The 18,902-nt window shown below is 34.8% G+C and overlaps 1 protein-coding gene across 20 annotated transcripts in view; it reads right to left on the bottom strand.

Moving 5' to 3' along the window:
• Positions 1–18,902, bottom strand: part of EHBP1 (EH domain binding protein 1) — a 399,042-nt gene that overhangs the window by 258,527 nt on the left and 121,613 nt on the right. Inside the window, exon 2 of one of the 20 annotated variants that reach the window (XM_058429087.1) lies at positions 11,543–11,581. The exons of the other annotated variants lie outside the window; for them this stretch is intronic. The gene's annotated coding sequence lies outside the window, so the exon portion shown is untranslated. The remainder of the gene's footprint in view (positions 1–11,542; positions 11,582–18,902) is intronic. 20 annotated transcript variants of the gene reach the window in all.

Here is an 18,902-nt window from a genome sequence, read left to right on the forward strand (position 1 = left end):
CAGTGGAAAAAAATGTTCCACACTCTACCCACCACTACAGTCATTGAGAACCATGGGTTAAGGTATCAAATATTCTAAAAAGTTCCTCAGCCAGAGTTAGAATTCGTTGCACCTGATTCTATGATATCAGTTATTAGTTCTGTTTTCTTGTTTGCCTCCACAGGCTGTGAGCCTTTTCTAGGAAGGTGTTCAGAGTGGTTAAACAGTTATCTCTTGGGCTGTGTTCCTCAGAGTATAGCCTGTGACCACCTGCATCAGCAGCACCTGGGATATTTGTTAAAAGGCAGAGTCCTAGATTTCACTTTCGATTTAACATTCTCAAGATGAGTCCAATGCACACTAAAGTCTGGGAATTATATTTTTTAGTACAATTCTCAGCACATAGGAGATGCTTAATAAATTGGTGAATGAATGTACAAATTTTATTCTATAAAGATAATGAGTGAAATTGGTCTCTAGTTAAGAAATATACAACTAACCAACTTGCTTGTGAAATTTAAATATACAAACTCTATGAAACAGAAATAGCTATAAATAACAAAATTTAGTTTAATTATGTTACTTAATTACAGACATGTAAGCATGATTTTAAGTATTTGTAATAAATTTACTGAGTTGTATAAAAAATTAAAAGCCAGATCTAGCTCTTAATTCTCTCATGAAGAGTATCAATAAATAAGTGAACTGAACGCATGTATTTTTAAATGTTGATCAAATGCATTTTGAAAAAAATTTAAACACATAACCACCTGAAAGAAGGGATGTATTACATTATTTCCACCATTTCAAGTGTTTAGCAACAGTCCTGTCATGATGTCTGTAATATACTCACAACACTTCAGTATAGATGGTGTGACTGATATAAATGTATCAGTTAGTTAAACTTCAAACTCCTGAGGCAGTCAGCAGTCGTAACTGAGGAGCCATGTCAGGGGAGCACTGTAACACACGGCTATACTCCAGAAGCAGCGACCACAAGTACTTCTTTTATCCCTATCGTGATCAACACTTGAGACATCAGTAATTTGCATAGTGAATACCAGAAGTGAGGTTTATTGGTAAAATGAATAGCTTAGTGGTTAACAAGATGAATGTTATAAATGGGCTTTCATTGGTGAAATTAAAATACATTATCAAAAAATTGTGAATTAGATAAAATATTGTGTAGTTATAAACCTTTGAATAAATAGGATATAAAAATCTAGCAAGGTCTATAACTTTTCTCTTACAGACGGTGCCCAGGGTTGATTCCTTAATAGTCCTGTAACTAACTAGTCATTGGTTTGGAAGCATTTCTTCTTGTCCAATGTTGACTAAAAGGATAACTGAAAGTGACCCTGTGAATGCTGTGGATCTCATCTAGTTCTACTAAGCCTTTCATGAAGGGTGATGGTTGGTATGCCCAAAATGAAAGCGAGCTCAAAACTTCTTTCATCAACATTAAAGAACAGGTTCTAATACACTGTTTGTGTCTTCATACTAACATGTGTTTGAAAAACATCTATATGTGGCAGGATATGGTCATTTCTTTACAATCTGTTAGTAAGGTTGCAGAGAAACACCTTCAAATGCTTCATTGACCACCACTCTTGCCAGAAACAAAACAGAACAAAAACCCTAAGATTTATAAATCCCCAGCTTGTTTTAGGCTGCTTCACAACAACTACATCCACATTTCTTCCCAGTGATACAGTTTATATAGTCTCCAGACAACTGCCAATATAAAACACAATCCAATGGTCTTTATAATTATTTAACCAGCAAATCTTAGGATACAGTCCTGGAATTTTTTATCCTATGCAGCTAAAAACCACTGCCCTCTCACCATTAAAAAAGGAAACAAAAAACCTTTCTGATATTAACCTTCTTTAAAGGAAACAAAAAACCTTTCTGATATTAACATTCTTTAAAGAGTCACTATAGATTTGGTGACTAAAGATTTTGTCACAAGTGACATTAAAGAAAGAAAGAAAAGCTGGGTTATCTACTGCCAGAGACACTGTATCATATTAAATCATGAGATAGATGAGATTTTTTTCAAGGACACCCCTATACATAAGGACCATTTAGGGTTAACACATCACATTTATGGCTTCAAAATGCAACATCATCACTGCCATCACTACAAAAAAGGACAAGGGATGTTCATTTTGTGCAAAGAGGTGGAGACGAAAGACCCAAATATGGGCTGGACATGACTGGCATAGAAATTATTGAATACTTGAGTTTTTCAAAGTTCCAGACAGCACGTTTTCACCTTTAGGTGATGAAACAGCACCTTTGCTTTCTACCACATGAGTACTTTTAATGTGGTCAATATAATGTTTGAATTTGAATGTGACAGTCTCTAAAGGAGACAAGGTGGCCACATGGAACATTTCATCTCCTCCTCCAGGTAGGTATTCTAGCAGCTTATATGCCCAACTCCAAAATTACCTGAAGGATATAGATAAAACACCATTGTTAGAGTACATGCTTTTTTTCCTTGAACTTTCATATTCTGGTGCCATACTTGCTTTTGTACTGAGTAGATTAGGTTGTTTTTTAAAGAGTTGTTTTCCCCCTATAGGTAATTCAAAGGTAAGGGTAAGAAGGTATTCAGGTCCTCATACTGATGCCCCAGCTTCATAGTTTCCAGTAAAATTAAATACTTAAATATTTGTGTAGTGTAGAGCTTGCTTCAGGGCAATTTGTAGGATCTTCTTTCTTTAGATTAAAAAAATCATATAGATAATTACCATAGCTTTCTGTGATGTCTTAGGCACAGCATTGCCTAAGAGCAGGAAGGTAGGCAGGTGATTTTTAAAGTACTTTTCAGCTCCAGGGTGATAAAAATATTTTAAACTTTCCGAAGTTTAAAAGTCATAATTAACTATTAAAATTTAAAACTGAACAGTCATATATAGTTACGGTATAATTCTCTAAAATACAGTGTGCAAAAAAGAGGTAATATAAAGACCAATTAATATTTTCAGATAAAAATCAGCAAATACTGTTAAAACGCAAGATTCAACATTTCAAATTACTAATATTTCATATAGATAATATACCTGGTTACAGGGAACCTTTTCAATATGTTATTATGAATAACATGGTTTGTATGGAACATCTACTACACAGCTCCCTATAAAAGTTGTATAAACTACCAACTCTAATCATACATCTTTCCTTTAGAGTATCTAATATGAAAGCTTGGAGACTATGTCTCACATAAAGACTAGAGACACCATGTGACATTTCCTATAGCATGAATTTCTTTCTTTCTTTTTTTTTTTTTTTTTTTGAGACGGAGTCTTGCTTTGTCACCCAGGCTGGCATGCGGTGGCGCAATCTCGGCTCACTGCAAGCTCCGCCTCCTGGGTTCAAGCCATTCTCCTGCCTCAGCCTCTCGAGTAGCTGGGACTACAGGCGCCCGCCACCACGCCCAGCTAATTTTTTGTATTTTTAGTGGAGACAGCGTTTCACCATGTTGGCCAGGCTGGTCTTGAACTCCTGACCTTGTGATCTGCCCACCTTGGCCTCCCAAAGTGCTGGGATTACAGGCGTGAGCCACCGCGCCTGGCCTTCCTATAGCATGAATTTCTATAACTCTAGCTACTTCTTAAGTCAGAAAAAAAAATAAATAACTACAATGACAATTTACCATGTGTCTGGCACTGTTCTAAGCACATGTTAATGCACAAAAGTTCTATGAAATAGGTGTATTATTATCTCCATTTTATAGATACGTAAACTGAGATAAAAGCCAAGTTCATCGACTTTCTCAGAATCACACAGGTAGGAAATGTCCAGAGCCTACACTCTTAAACCACCACAACTAGTATACTAGTCTCTGAAGAGGCAGACAACTGACTGTATCTAACAGTCTACAGGGAAAGAGAATTGAGATTTCTACAGATATTTCTTTTTTTTTTTTTTTGACGGAGTCTCACTCTGTCACCCAGGCTGGAGTGCTGTGGCATAATCCCGGCTCACTGCAACCTCTGCCTGCTGGGTTCAAGTGATTCTCGTGCTTCAGCCTCCCGAGCAGTTGGGATTAAAGGCATGTGCCACCACTCTCAGCTAATTTTTGTATTTTTAGTAGAGACGGGGGTTTCACCACAATTGCCAGGTTAGTCTCAAACTCCTGATGTTAAGTGATCCGCCTGCCTCGGCCTCCCAACGTGCTGGGATTACAGGCGTGAGCCACCACACCCGGCCTTTATTTTTCTGTGAAACAAAAATTATCTTTCAATTCTACTTGTATTTCCTTCCCTATTTCCATATATTCCAGATATGCCTTATTTTTAAAAATGATCTATTTTCACACCATTTGATCTTACAGCACTTAGAAAGTTAATGGCCATTTTTATCATTTGTTTTGTTACCTAGTTTGAGACTCTTGTTTATTTGATCTGCATTGATACCTTGTTAAATAGTTAAGGCTGGTACTATTACCCCTGTTTACAGATGAAGAAGGGAACTTAGAACCAGAAAGTTTAAACATGCTGTAAGTTTATCAAGGCATAGATAGCTATAGGAATTCAAATCCTATCAACAGTTCTACTCTGTTTTCATTTACAGTTTTGTATTTTTGTGGGGTTTTTTTGTTTGTTTTTTAAAAAAGATAGATGCAGGCCCAAAAGAGCTCATGCCTGGGTATCCTCCATCCACAATTAACAGGCAAAAGAAGTTTGCCTGTTAAGTAAAAAAGGTTGTGTTGAAGTGTACAATGAACTTGGCTCTTCACATACTATAGGAGTACACTTGACTGGCGTATTTTTATTTATTCATTAACACAGTAGCAAAGATAAGTACACTAACAGGTAGTATCTTTGAGAACTAAAGCCTTAAATAGACTTTTACTTGGAGAACATTATCTAGCAAGAGTTATTTCAGGTTAACTATTGATAAAAATTTCAATTCAGTTCCTTTTGCTTTTCTGCAATTATGATCACTCTATGGGAGTAGCTTTCTGCCAATCAACTGGTGCCCGTGGGGCTGGGATGTGTCTAGTGTGGCGTCCAGTATGCTGTTGGTGCTCAAATTATAATACAAGCAACAACAACTACCACCAGGTTGCTGCATGCAAAGTAATCTGACACAAAAGCCGTGCATAGCTAAGAGTCAGAACTGTAAGCAGTATTTGAACACTTTAAAAAAAAAACAAACAGAAATTTGTATTTGATGTCTACATGTTCATATTTTACCAGTCAGGATATGTTCACAGGATAGGACAAAAAAGAAATAATTTAGTAAGGTTTTCCCAAATGCTTGTCTCTTTATAACAATAGAATAGGATCCTTTCATAGGGCTCCAAAGTTTCACGGGAGCTAGGGAAGATAAAACCATTGTACTTTTATTCATTGGGTTTTAAAACAGTGTATACGTGTATATGTGTGTGTGTTTCCAGAGAGGGGGCCTACAGAGGAGGGAGAACTTAGGAGACAAAGAAAACGATCTGCCTCTGTTTGGTCTTAGAAATTAAAAAAACAAAAAAGTCAGAAGTCATGGAAAGAGGTGTTTAAGATAAAAATTTAAACTTCATTAAACCATTGATGAACAACACACAATCCATAGGCTTTATTTATAGGGTTTTTGAGAGAATCCAATACTATTAAACACACGGAAGTGTTTTGTAAATGGTATATGCTATGGAAGTCAAAGTATTAAGCTGCATTGGAACTTTGAATAAACCAGGATGCATTCATGATTAAAATTTTACATTTTAAAATCTTAACAATAAAAATTACGTTTTATTTGGGGAAAGAATTAAGACACAGTAAAACTTTTAGAGTGTATTTCTTGCATTCTTAAAAAGTATCCATGTATATGGTTAAATGAAAAAAGGAAGGTATAAAACATTACTAGTCAGCTCTTGTTGTGTATTAAAAGGTGACCTATTTGATGATAACCTAGTCATCTTGATTCACAATCTAATACCTCTATTTTGGAGGCAGAAATTCTGACTTAACTATAGAGGTGCAATCAATTTTGTGAGTAACATAAATTAACAAAGGTAATTCATAAAATGCTGAAAAGGAAGATTTAGGCAGGGTCACACAGTTTTATGCATATTTCTACGCAGAGTCCCAAACAAGCTCTTTAAAAAGGACTGAAGTCAGTACAGGAATCTCTAGAAGTAACTGATGTATTCTAGTAAAAGTAAAGTCCTAAAATTAAATGCCAAGCTCCATTTTTATCCTGATTACCATTTTAAATTGGAATTATCTCCTAGGAAAAGATGGTGGGTAAGGACAAATTACATTGAAGAGGTTTATTGGGAAAAGAATAGAAAGGACCAGCTGAACCAAGCAGAAGGGGCAGAAGGGCAGACAAGTCTGACATTACAAAATTTATTATTTCTCTTCATATTAAAGAGTTCTTTGAGAACAATGTTACAATCTTAGAGCATAAAATCTAGTCCAATTTATACTATGATTGCCTTTTCAGTTTTTTAAAGTCAAAAATTTTTTCTTCAGGCTATTATCTATTAAGGAAGGGCAGGAAATCCAGGAACATTGACCCACAGGGGGAAAATTAAAACAAAACAAAATACAATTACTTCGGGCTATACATGTTTTTTAAAATGCATTTTGTATATTTTTAAAAGGAAAAATATACAAGTTCCCTAACCTTAATCTATGATTTATTCAATTTTAATACAAAAAGAGGCAAATATTATTAACAAGGGAAAAAATGGAAAGGAATCAGAGAGCAAGCATAGACAGTGAAGAGGGTGAGAGTAAAGCCAGTTTTAGAGGTAGTGGGAACAGTGGTGGGCACAGTGGAACTATACTGTACTGATGCCTTAAGAACCTTATGGAGAAAGGAGTTGGACTGAGGGAATAAGCAGAGAATACCTATTTAAATTTCTGAAATGCTCCCGGCCACCCATGTACAATCTGAATAGGAGATACAATAAATGTTGTCTAAAGTTGATAAATCATGAAATAATTATGAAATACAGTACAATCATGTTATTAATATATAAAACTAGAACCATGGACGAAACCACTGAAGAACTAGAATCTGAAGCAATTAAGAGACTACCACAATGGAGTAGGATGGAGGGAGGAAGGAAGAGGCAGGAGAATGTTAATTTTCCTTACGAGTTTTTCCATACTGTTGGATTTGTTACCATGTGCCTGTATTGATTTTTTAAAAATAACTCTTATGCTCATAAATTAAAAGAGGCTTGACCTGTGCTAAAAGTTCCTTTTTTTTCTTTTGCTAATTCCATCAAAAGGTTCATGTCAAAAACAGATTTGATTTTTTTTTTCTGTGTATACACACATTAGTTACGAATGATTAACAAAGCATTCATTCTTCTATTTGGTTTGGCTGAGAACCAACTTGTGTTAGTGTTAAGGAAATATTTCACTTTATATGGAGAAGATACGAAGTGGTGCTTATTTAAATACACATGTGGTAAAAGAAAGGGTTTATACATGTTTTAGGCTTACAAACAATAAAAACATTTAAGTAGTTTGAAGTGTAGTTTTTCCACCTTTTTAGAAACTAGAAAAATGCTGTATACCTTTGTCTCTTTATCCAAAAATAGGCTTTGTGACTTATCTGTTTAGTATTTTAATTTCAGTAAGATGATAAAAAGTTTATTTAAAGAAGATTCAATACTAAATATGGCATAAGCAAACATGATTATTTTATCTAATTTTTAAATATAGAGACTTTTTTTAAAAAACATAAATTTTGAGCAATCAGAATAAAAAGTTATATTGCAAAAGGAGTTCCTCAAACTTAGGGTATTTGAAAGTAGTACCCAAATTTAATCTGACACATAGTCACTTAAAGTGTTTTTACTTTTCACATGTACAATGATTAAAAACAATATTCAGTTTGAAGAAAAGTTTGCTTAATATATGAATACACAAGAAGAGTTAGTAAGAAATGTAAAATGCTGTCTATCCTATCTTCATAATTTTTATAAAATCACTTTTCTAAATAAAACTATTTATCAGGCTACCAAGAAATACTAGTTGTAGCAATTTTGTTTCTCACAACACTTATTTTGATTTAAGGGTGCAGGCAGTGAAAAGCAGGAATATAATTTAACGATACTGTGACTGACTTTTGAGCAGATTTTCACTAATCACGTCCACCAACACAGGGTGGAGTGAAGAAAAATAAAGATTTATAGGGGAAAATGCTGTGGATTATTTAGAAACCAGCCATTAAAGAAAAGAGAAGAAAAGGCTGGATTTGAAGTCAGTTTTCAGCTCTCTGTTTTATTCCTAAATTGCGAAGACAACAACTTATAAAGAGTTAAACAAAGGATGGAAATTAGGAGAGCAAAGATAAGAAATACTGGCCACATATGATCTGGACATTCTAAGACTTGTGTACAAAACTATATCAAGCAAGACTTCAAATCCAGGCCTTAACTTCACAGATAGTTCCTCTGACATAAAAACAGATTCCTTTTCCTCTTATTTTTCCTCCTTCTTAACACATGTTTGGCAACCATTGTTTATTTCTATTGGAGTTAAATTATACCTCTCTTGTATTTTCCCCATTGGAGAATAAAGACACTTAGTGTTTTCCATTTCTCTTTTATTTCGTAGATCATATGCAGCATAGAGCTATTATTTACAAAATAAGAATCATGCCAATTTAGACTTATTCCTTTTAATATCCTGAAAGGTAATAAGACCATTCCACTAAATTAAATTGAGCAATCCCAGGTGGTTCCCTTCAACTTTATTTCATTTTTACCACACACACCCCTAGTCATCACTTTCATTTTATATGATCTACTTGTTGACATATATGCATTGAAATCTACTTCCAAACTCAACTCTGAACCTAGTCACAAAAACTGTCCTTGAATCAACATGACCATTGCAAAAGACTGGGTGAATGATGGGTTTTGTATAATAATCCAAAGCCCTATAGATTTTCACTAGTTCAAGCTGTCACTGGAGTAAATTCCAAAGTGAGAGTCACTGCAGCGGAAATGGAGGTCCCCTCAAAGCTCACACCTGCAAAGCAGTTTTGTGAGTGGTTGAAAAAAAGTCAATCATTGTGGATACGTTTAGTTAATAAACACATTGATCTTTTATACCTATCCAAAAATATCAGTTCTAAAAGCCCTCCTATGACCTAGGCATAAGGCATCTTTTAAAATAAGAAATGTAATAACATTAATGAATTTATGAACTTAATCTACCCTAAATGCAAACAAATAGCAACCTAAAAAAATTATACAACATGTATATGCTCGAAAGAAAAATGCTAAATTAAAATCAATTTATTGATATGATGGAATTATAGATAATTTTCCTTTTTAATATGCCCAGCATTGTCATTATGTTGGCTGTGTAATAAATATTAAAATTTTTAAAGATACACTAAGTGCTAATAAAAAATAAGTCTAAAGAACAAAAAAAAAACCTATCAATTTTATTTGTATACTATTCCTGACACCTAATTCACAGAATCTGTTACAATAGATGTCTTCTTCAGTCATAAAACTAAGAACACTGCAGGTAAGCAGGGCTTAAATGTCTCACTCTAAGTATACTGAGAGTGAAATCAATTGGACACACACTTACCCATTTATTGGGGTATTTATAAACACATAGCATCTTGCTGGGTATTGTTTGAGTGTACAAAAAGACACACCCTTTCAAACTTTAAGTAGCAGCCTAAAATTAACAGAGAGATAGAAGACTATCACATGAAAAATTAAATAGCTGAGTAAGGTCAAATTTTTTAAAAATCCACAAATATAGTATATAAATAAGTGATGAGTTCATTTATCAAACACTCATTGAGGGTCTACTATTTGTAAAGCATTCTTCTAAGTGCAGAAATCAATTATACAGTTAGAGTTCTGCCATTCCAAAACTAAACAAAAAGACAAGATGTTTTGAAAACGAGAATATGAACCACTAATATATCTGACTCTGAGCTCACTGCCTAGGAGTTAGCCCTGCTCCACAAGAAGCAGCTATTTAAAAAGAAGAGAAAAGAAAGGCACTAATATATCTAGACTGTAGAACATTACTGGCTTAGAGGGGGAGATCTCGTGTTATAGTACCATCATTCTGTAGCTCACATAACTGGAAATACATGCCCTATTCTTTAAATTGGCTTAGACAGCAGCATATGTAGTACTTTAACTAACTGTAGCAACTGACATACCTTAAAAGTAGATGCAGAGATCTGAGATAATGAACTGTAAGTAGTACTTGTAAACCAATATTAATCCAAGTTTAACCTATATATAACAAAGTGTCTAATGTTGTATCTAGATGGCAAGAAGGCTGAGTATAACACAACTGTATTCAGAAATTCTGAAACACTTTATGAGCAAACTTCTAATTAATTAGCGATATGAAGAGAACAAGTATTGCTGCTGAGTGTTATTTTTTGGCCAGGATGGAAATTTATACATTAACATTAAAAATAACCCTGTTTTAAAGCAATCTCTAGATATCTAAACTACCATATAAATATTACTAAATAACATTTGGGCAGTATTCTTGACTAAATTATATTTCTACACTTCCTTATTTTAATAATTTGTAAATATAAAACTATATATTATAATCATTCTATAAAGAAAACTTAAAGTGGCCTCTTATAGATATTTAAAACATCATTAAAATTTTTCTCTTAGAAAGTTTAATCAAACTTTGTTACCTAACAAACTTGACATCATAACCTATTTTTTATTTTAAAACTTTTAACGTCAGATATTTTTCACTCAATTACAGAATTTGAAACTTTATAATAACCATCTTTTAAAATGAAACTAAAATGTTCTTATATTATTCAAAAATGTATTTTCCAAAAATATTAGCAAAGTCTATGATTAAGTGGGATTTTAGATTTTAAAATGTAGCTAGTATGTGCAGCACATGATCTGAAGCAGGGAATCACATGCACTGAACTTAAATGAATAATCCAGATATGGCTGCTGGCTATTTTGGTCTTATTTTCTTTAAATACTATCAAATTATCTACCTCAGTAAAACTGATGTTTATCTTAAAAACCTTTCATTACAAATGGTTTTTTTCTTTAAAAAAATTCAATTTTTCTAAAACTATTTGAAGAGGTATAAAAAGCAAACATTTAAAAGCACATTATCACATACATGTGCTACTTAAAGTTTGTATATAGAACCTCAGTCTGGGAGTGAAGAAAATGAATGAAAATAAATAGTTTACCACTCATTAGCAATATGACTTTGGGCTAGTTACCAGATATCTTAGTTTCCTTATCTGAAAATGAGCAAGGAGAATTTTATGATTTCTAAGTTTTCTTCTAGCTCTAAATTTCTGTGATTTGATTATTCTAATCCAGAAACCCACATCTACATTAGGAAACTAGGTTTTAAGGTTATAGAGTAACATAATAGTGAGTTATAACTTAAAACAACAAAAATATTACAACACTAATTTGAAATAGATTAACTGCCTGAAAGCAATGCTTTCAAGTTAAAACACAAGACACAATAATTGAATAGGGTTGTACTCATTTAATAATGGTATAAACACTAACATCTACAAAACAGGATATTTCATTGATGGGTACCTCTTGTGGAAATAGTCAACTTGTCTGCAGAGCCAAAATCTATAAAGTAACAAGAGAATTACACAAAAATATTTTAGACCTTACTTTTCAAATGGAGTTCTGTTATACCCTGTATAACTTACATGTAGAAACTAAAATTATTTAAAATTAATGATTACTAAAGTTACAACATAACAAGTGTTTATATGAATAGAGCCTTATTTCTTTTAATAATACATAATCCTTATATAAATTAACACTATTTTCTGTAAAGCTGTGCAGTTCTCTAAATGTTTAACGTTTAAACATGTCACCAACAAGCATCTGACTAATAAAATGCAACTTCAAATAAAGGGAAACAATTTACTTCCTATTATTATCTGATACAGGTATTGCTGGAATTCAATTTCCTTTCAAAGGTGTGCTTTTTTCAAAGAACATCCAACCACCCACACATTATTTAAAAAACAAAACAAAACAAACAACAAAAAATCTTTGTGTTAGAAATTGTCCCAGAACTGTATTTTGACGTTTTTAGCAACCTGACAAACCACTCTGTTTGCTTTCTTCCGCCAATACAAATCAAGCCAAGGAGTAGTTTCTTCATTTATTTCATTCAATGTCACAAGACGACATTATGTCAGGGTAAAGGTCAATCATCAAGAATGCATGCTGCTGCTACAGTGGAAATATAAATATTCACCTGGGCCTTATTTCAAAGACTGGCTCACTGAAACTATTTAATAAGGCCTATAAAACTAGGAGGATGTGCGAAAACAATGTGTAAGAAACATTTTTCTCAACAAATTATATTCACTGACATCATATAGCAAACTAAAGATGGTACTTCAAAAACAAGTAAGTTTTAGGTAATTTGCATCAGAAAGGGGTTTTTCCTAGTTGTTTTAGCAATCTCATGTTTTTTGAAATTTGCAAGAGTGCTACCCTGCAGGCATCTGTGACAGCATCACGAGGTTTCATATTTAGTGTGGGTGGTTGGATAAAATTGGACATTGACCAGTTTTATGTGTGCTGAAAGGCACCAGGCTGGAACACTGTATTCAGCATTGGGTATGAGACTGCCAGTGCAGTGGGTTGGAAGATGTATGCATTGGCACTCAGTGTGGAACCAGGAGGCTTACTTAAAAGGTTACTGCAATCTTGACTTTGGCAGCTGTCATCTTTAAGTGATCATGAAGAGTTAAGAGTGAAATCCAGAGTCAGACTTCTGAAGATCAGAAGTTGTGCATGTTTGAGGCACTAACCGTCCTTTATAATATTCTGTCCTCAGAAACAGAAAACAGGGAGTAGGCCTTTTGGTGGGTGGGTGGGTGGAGAAGTGTTACATGGTTGAGAAAGTCACATTTTTAAAACACTCAGCTAAACTTAACTCTATCAACTTTCAAGGTGGCATTTAAATTAAAACGTCAGCAGATGTAATTACGTAAATAGATGAAGCAACTTTGTAATACTTTACCAAGTTAGGAACTCCAAGCTCTTTTTCTACTACATATATATATATATGTTTTTGTCTTTCTACTGTACATTCTGAACCCTTTGCCTCCAAAAACAATTTGAAATGGCTATGCAGTCTCATAGAGCACTCTTACTAATGGCAACAGCCAAAAGACTACTCCATACTATCTGTTCTTGATGACTGGGTATTATAAAGGGCCAGCAATATCTCAAACACGCACAACTTCTAGTCTCCATAGGTGTGACTCTGGATCTAAGGTTTAACTCTTCATGATCACTAAAAGAAGACAGCTGCCAAAGACAAGACATTTTCACAGGACATATGCTTTTCACAGTGACTCCTCTCATGTTCCCTACCACCAGTAAATCAAATATTTTTCCCACCAGAGCTAAAATATGGTAACACAGAATTATTCATGCACAGATGAGTGGTGTTTCACAGATCTGTGCTATAGCATTTAATACATCTAACAGGGTCACAGCATGCCTTCAACATCTGTAATTAGCAATGAAGGTACTGGAACGGTATGATCTATCAGGTGTAAATTAAATATAGGTTTCTGTTAAAGATCAAGCTTATTGGTAAACCTTCAGAAACAGGTACGAAGAATATAAAAACAAAATTAAGTAAAATAATTTCTTAGTAATAACAGAAAATAATTGCTTTTCTTAAGTGAAAGGAGGCAAAAAAGCCTCTTATAAATTAGTATGATAAAGTTTAAAGGAAAAATATATAGTTAAACTGGAATTTCAAGCTTCTAGATTCCAGAAACAGGGTTATTTTAAGTTTCCTAATTTTCTAGAAAATAACAACAGGGTTTTTTTTGGTACATAGGAAAAGTCCATAACATGATTATTACTTGGAGTGACAGATTAATAGACATATGCAATACCCACCCCTCCACCTATACTAGCAAAGTTTAGTTCTTTTAATTGGAAGAATTTGGTTTAAAGGGAAAAAACATTACAACACATACTAATTATGACTCCACTCCCTAGTGGGCAGAAGTTAGGTGATTTAAATAAGAGAAAACATACAAATATTTTATATTGGAATAGGAAAGACCATGTAAACCTTTAAATATATAACATTTCATCAGCTAGCATATTTTTAAGCGATGTTAGAAAAAATTACAGAATTATTCTATAATTATAAAAACACCATTTGTCTATGAAAGAAAACAGTTCTAAACCACTTAATTTAAAAGAGACATTCTTTAAAAATTCCTTTTCCTGGCATTAAAAATAAACTGTCACTAAGAAGCAGAAAAAAACTCTCCCAAAGCCTTCTATCTAAAACACAATTCATATTTTGATGTAAAGAAACCATCCTACTCCATTCCCCCAAATCACAACCTTAAAGAGTTGCTACTTAAATATTAGCCAGTGCTCTGTGAACCATTTTATATTAAAATTGGATAGTTCTAAACATCACACATATAAAAAGTATTGTTTGACACAGTGCCATTTTGATGATAAATTGCAATCTATAGCTCAAATAATTCTACCCAGGGATTAACATTTCAGAGGCTGAGCCAGAGATTATGTGTGTGGATCTTGAATTTCATCATCTCCCCTTGGCACAATAGCTTATTCTTCCTTTTTTCATCTATTCTCTCATGAAGGGTCAGGAAAGCTTAGCCTTGCTATTGCATTCATTTCATCTCAACATTAACCAGATACCTTGCAGTCTTTAGTTCTTATGTGTTATTCCATTACAACTACTATGCTGCACTGTGCTATGGCTAATGAGGTTTGTACCAAATCAAAGGGTGCCATCAAGTGGTTATAATACTCTAAACAGCATTACACTAAATGACTATTCCAGATAGGCTTTCTTCAATATAGACAAACTTGCCACGCCTCTACGAAAGAACACATAAATGGAGCAAGGGGGTCGGGGGGCAGCGGTGCAGTGTGGGGTGGTGCAGGAGGGGCAACAGGAGTATTCATATTAATTGTTGTTTTGTATTTTCTATCCTCAGGGATTTCTTTTTCTGCATAGTATATTTATAAAATATAACTTTAGAACTATTGTTAAAATTAATATTTATGTCAGCAGATTATCAAATGATATTTATTAGGTATAGTTCAAGCACAGCAGCAGAACTGGGAACTAAAATTTATCAGTCAAAAATCATGACTATACTGATAGGAGCTTATTTCTGAAAATAAGAAATAATAGTGCACACACTTAAAGAAACACAGTGTCTTGTCAGATTCATTTCCTATTGCTAATGAAAACTTGCAAGGCTATGAAATAGAGCCAGTAATATTTGGTTTATATCATACAGCCATGCCTATGGTCTAACAAGGAACATAGCAGTTAAAGTGAGAACGTATTTTCAGTTATTTAAAACTTTCAACAGTCTACTCAACAGGCTACAGGGGTCCCTTAGAGTTTTGAAGATAGGAATCAAGAACTGCTCTTAGAAAACACATAACATGCAATTCAAAATTGCCCACTCTGCAGAGCTGGCCAAACTGCTGCTGCCTGCAACTGTCCTGTACCAGGGAAACCTAACATATAGACTTAAAGCATCTTCATAACTATATACTTAATTCTGCTGCAGAGAAGGCAAATTATCCAAGTTCAGAAATTAAACAAGATGTGAAAAATTAAATCATAAAAGCTAACTTAATCTTTAGAAGATTTAAGATGCAGTACCAACATAGTAGCAAACTCCAGGCAAAACTAAAAATCTATATGATGACATTGATATATTTTCTACATAGCTATTGCAGATTGCCTACAAAAATATTTCTCATCCCACATTTTCTTCTAGAGTCTTACCACTTCCCCATCAAGAGGTGGAGTCTAATTCCCCTCCCCTTTGAACCATGGCAGGTTGGTGATTGGCTTATAGCTAACACAAAATGATGAAGTAACACTATGTGGCAAGGCTAGGTCAAGAAGGTGATGCAACTTACACTGGGAGAGCTAGAATAGTCATTCTTGAAGTCTTTAGCTGCCATGAAAGTAGTCCAACTGCCCTGAAAAAAATCCACACTAACCCACTGAAAGAGATGAAAGGGAGAGGCCTTGATACCACATGAAATGACAGAGTCCATCTCATGGGCTCCAGTCCTTCCTCCCCTCATGTTCTACCCCAACCACCTCAGACTAAAACTGCATGAGAGATTTCAAAGCCAGAACTGCCCAGCCAAGCCCTAATATGACTATAATCTGATCTATCTAACTGAATCACAAGTGGCAGAAAATTATCAAGTTCCAGAGGATAGTCAGCAGACTTCAATCTGCACTGCTGCACTGCTTATAACAATATTTAGTTGGTTACATACGGGAATGCAGTACACAACTAATGCCCACAAAGCTGGAAATACAAAATGGAACAACAAGCAGAAAGGTCAGAAAAATGAGATCACTACCTCTGATGGATGAGGAAAGGATGATGTGGTTCAGAAAGAAAAAAAAAGTTTCTTAAGTTTCATTTTGGGCAAGGAGTTATATATGTCCTGGAAAAGACTGGGATGGTATTACAGTAGTTTACAGCATAAGCAGAAAGTTTAAAAATATTTTAGGGCAATCCACATAAAAACACCAGAAACCAATGTAAGAAAAAGTAGGTTGTGTAAGAAAGGTGAAGGAGAATACAGAGCCTTAAAATATATATTTTAATAAGAAAAAGAGAATAAAATTTAAAGGAATCTCACTTGGAAAAAAATCACTGATATATCCAACTGCCTTCTGGATATCTTTACCCGCCCCCCCCAACAACCCACTCCTACCAATTCTTCCTTTGTGTTCTCTATACTGAGTACGAGCAAATTATCTAAACATTCAAACTAGAAATCTGGAAGTCATCCTACACTCTCTGACCTCCCTTAGCTCTTGAAATGAGTCACTAAGAAGTGATTCCACTACCTTCTACACACTTCTGAATCTTTTTCCCCTCTTCTCTGTCTGTACCTGCTAAGGCCACTGTCCTAGTTCAGGCCCGTGACATCTGTTACTTGGATAACTGAATCAATTGCCTATCTGATCTCAAGCCCTTCAGTTTTGCACATTTCAATTCATTCTCTATAGAAATATCTTTTTTAAACTGTGGGTTATGATCCATTAGTGGATGGTGAATTCAATTCAGTGGGTTGCAAAGTCAATTAAGTGGTTTGCAAACAGCATTCTAAAACATCAAGATAGAACAGAAAATACCACAGTACATCCCACAATACTTGTAAGAGTAAGACTTGTTTCAGTTGTACACAGGTACACATATGTGTGTACTAGATCAGAATATAAAACGTATTTCTTACAGCTACAATTAAAAAAAGTTTGAAAGGTAAAAACTGATTATTTAAAAATACAAATCTGATCATATTATCACTCTGCTTAAAACTTTTCCATGCCTCCTGATAGCTTACTGGAATCATGAATCAGAATCATAGAGGGTCCAGTGGGCAAATCTATATGTTTTAATAGTCCAGAAGTGATTCTCACAGGCAGCCAAGTTTGGGATCCACAGGCTGCTAGGATAAAGTTCAAATTCCTTGGTATGGCACACAAGGCCATCCATAGTCTTACCCAAGATGAGTAAGGGCTCATGTTGATAGCTTCAACCCCTAGTACTCTCCTCACTTTGGGTATAAAGTTGTAACAATTTTATCTCTGTGCCTTTACCAAGGCTATTCCCTCTGTCCTTACCTCAGACCCCATTCTCTTCACACAATTATCTGGTGAGTGAACTTTTAAAAGTCTTTCAAGTTCATGTGGCAACTCCTCTATAAAGCCTTTCCCATGCCCCTGATAGATATGAGTACTCCTGGATGTCTTCAAGGGGCCTGCCACCTGCCTCTTTAGCATCCTCACTACATTTCGATCATTTGCATACAGATTTGCCTCCCTGACTAGATTGAGAACTATGTGCAGGTGAAAACTTTGTCTTATTCATATCCCCAATGTTAGGAAGTAAATGTATAACCAATATCACAGTACCCAGGATAATGAAATCCAAAAAACAATCATTCTGTGACCCAAATTAAGAACAATGGTCTCCTTTATAAAAAGTTCAATCTTTCTCTTCTTCAGTTTGAAAAGAAAAAAATGTAATTTTGGAAAATATCAAAAGAGGTAGGAAGGCATATATTGTTAATTGCTTTGGCTGAAGAGATTTAATATAAAGTAAATATATCATGATTTTTAGTGATTTAATTAGGAGTTTTATAACCATTTCATGTCATTTGACCACTTTTCTAAATTTTTCCTAATTTTAAGGGTAAAGGGGAAATTCTTCAAAGTTATTAAGGCTGATTTATTTCCAAATTCATCCTGCCCCAGAGATCTGTGTAACTTTGAACTTGAAAGAGATGATTTAGGGTATCTAGCAGAGGAAATTTCTAAGCAGCAAAGCATTCAGGAGGAAGCAGAGCAAAACATTTGGAAAATTTACAGCCTGACAATGCGATAAAAAAGAAAACCCCATTTTCTGGGCAGAAATTCAAGCCAACTGCAGAAATTTGCATAAGTAAGGAGGAGACTAATGTTAGTCACCAAGACAATGGGGAAAATGTCTCCAGTTCATGTCAGAGACCTTCACAGCAGTCCCTCCCATCACACGCCAGGAGGCCTGGAAGGGAAAAATGGTTTCCTGGGCGAGGTCCAGGGCTCCCCTGCTGTGTGCAGCCTTGGGACTTGGTGCCCTGTGTCCTAGCCACTTCAGCAAGGGCTAAAAGGGGCCAACATACAGCTTAAGCCATTGCTTCAGAAGGTGCAAGCCCCAAGCCTTGGCAGCTTCTATGTGGTGTTGGGCCTGTGAATGCACAGAGGTCAAGAATTCAGGATTAGAAATCTCCACCTAGATTTCAGAGGATGTATACAAAGGCCTGGATGTCCAGGCAGAAGTTTGCTGCAGGGGCAGAGCCCTCATGGGGAAACTCTGCTAGGGCT

The sequence above is a fragment of the Hylobates moloch genome, unplaced genomic scaffold (genome assembly GCF_009828535.3).
Source record: "Hylobates moloch isolate HMO894 unplaced genomic scaffold, HMol_V3 SCAFFOLD_15, whole genome shotgun sequence".
NCBI lineage: Eukaryota > Metazoa > Chordata > Mammalia > Primates > Hylobatidae > Hylobates > Hylobates moloch.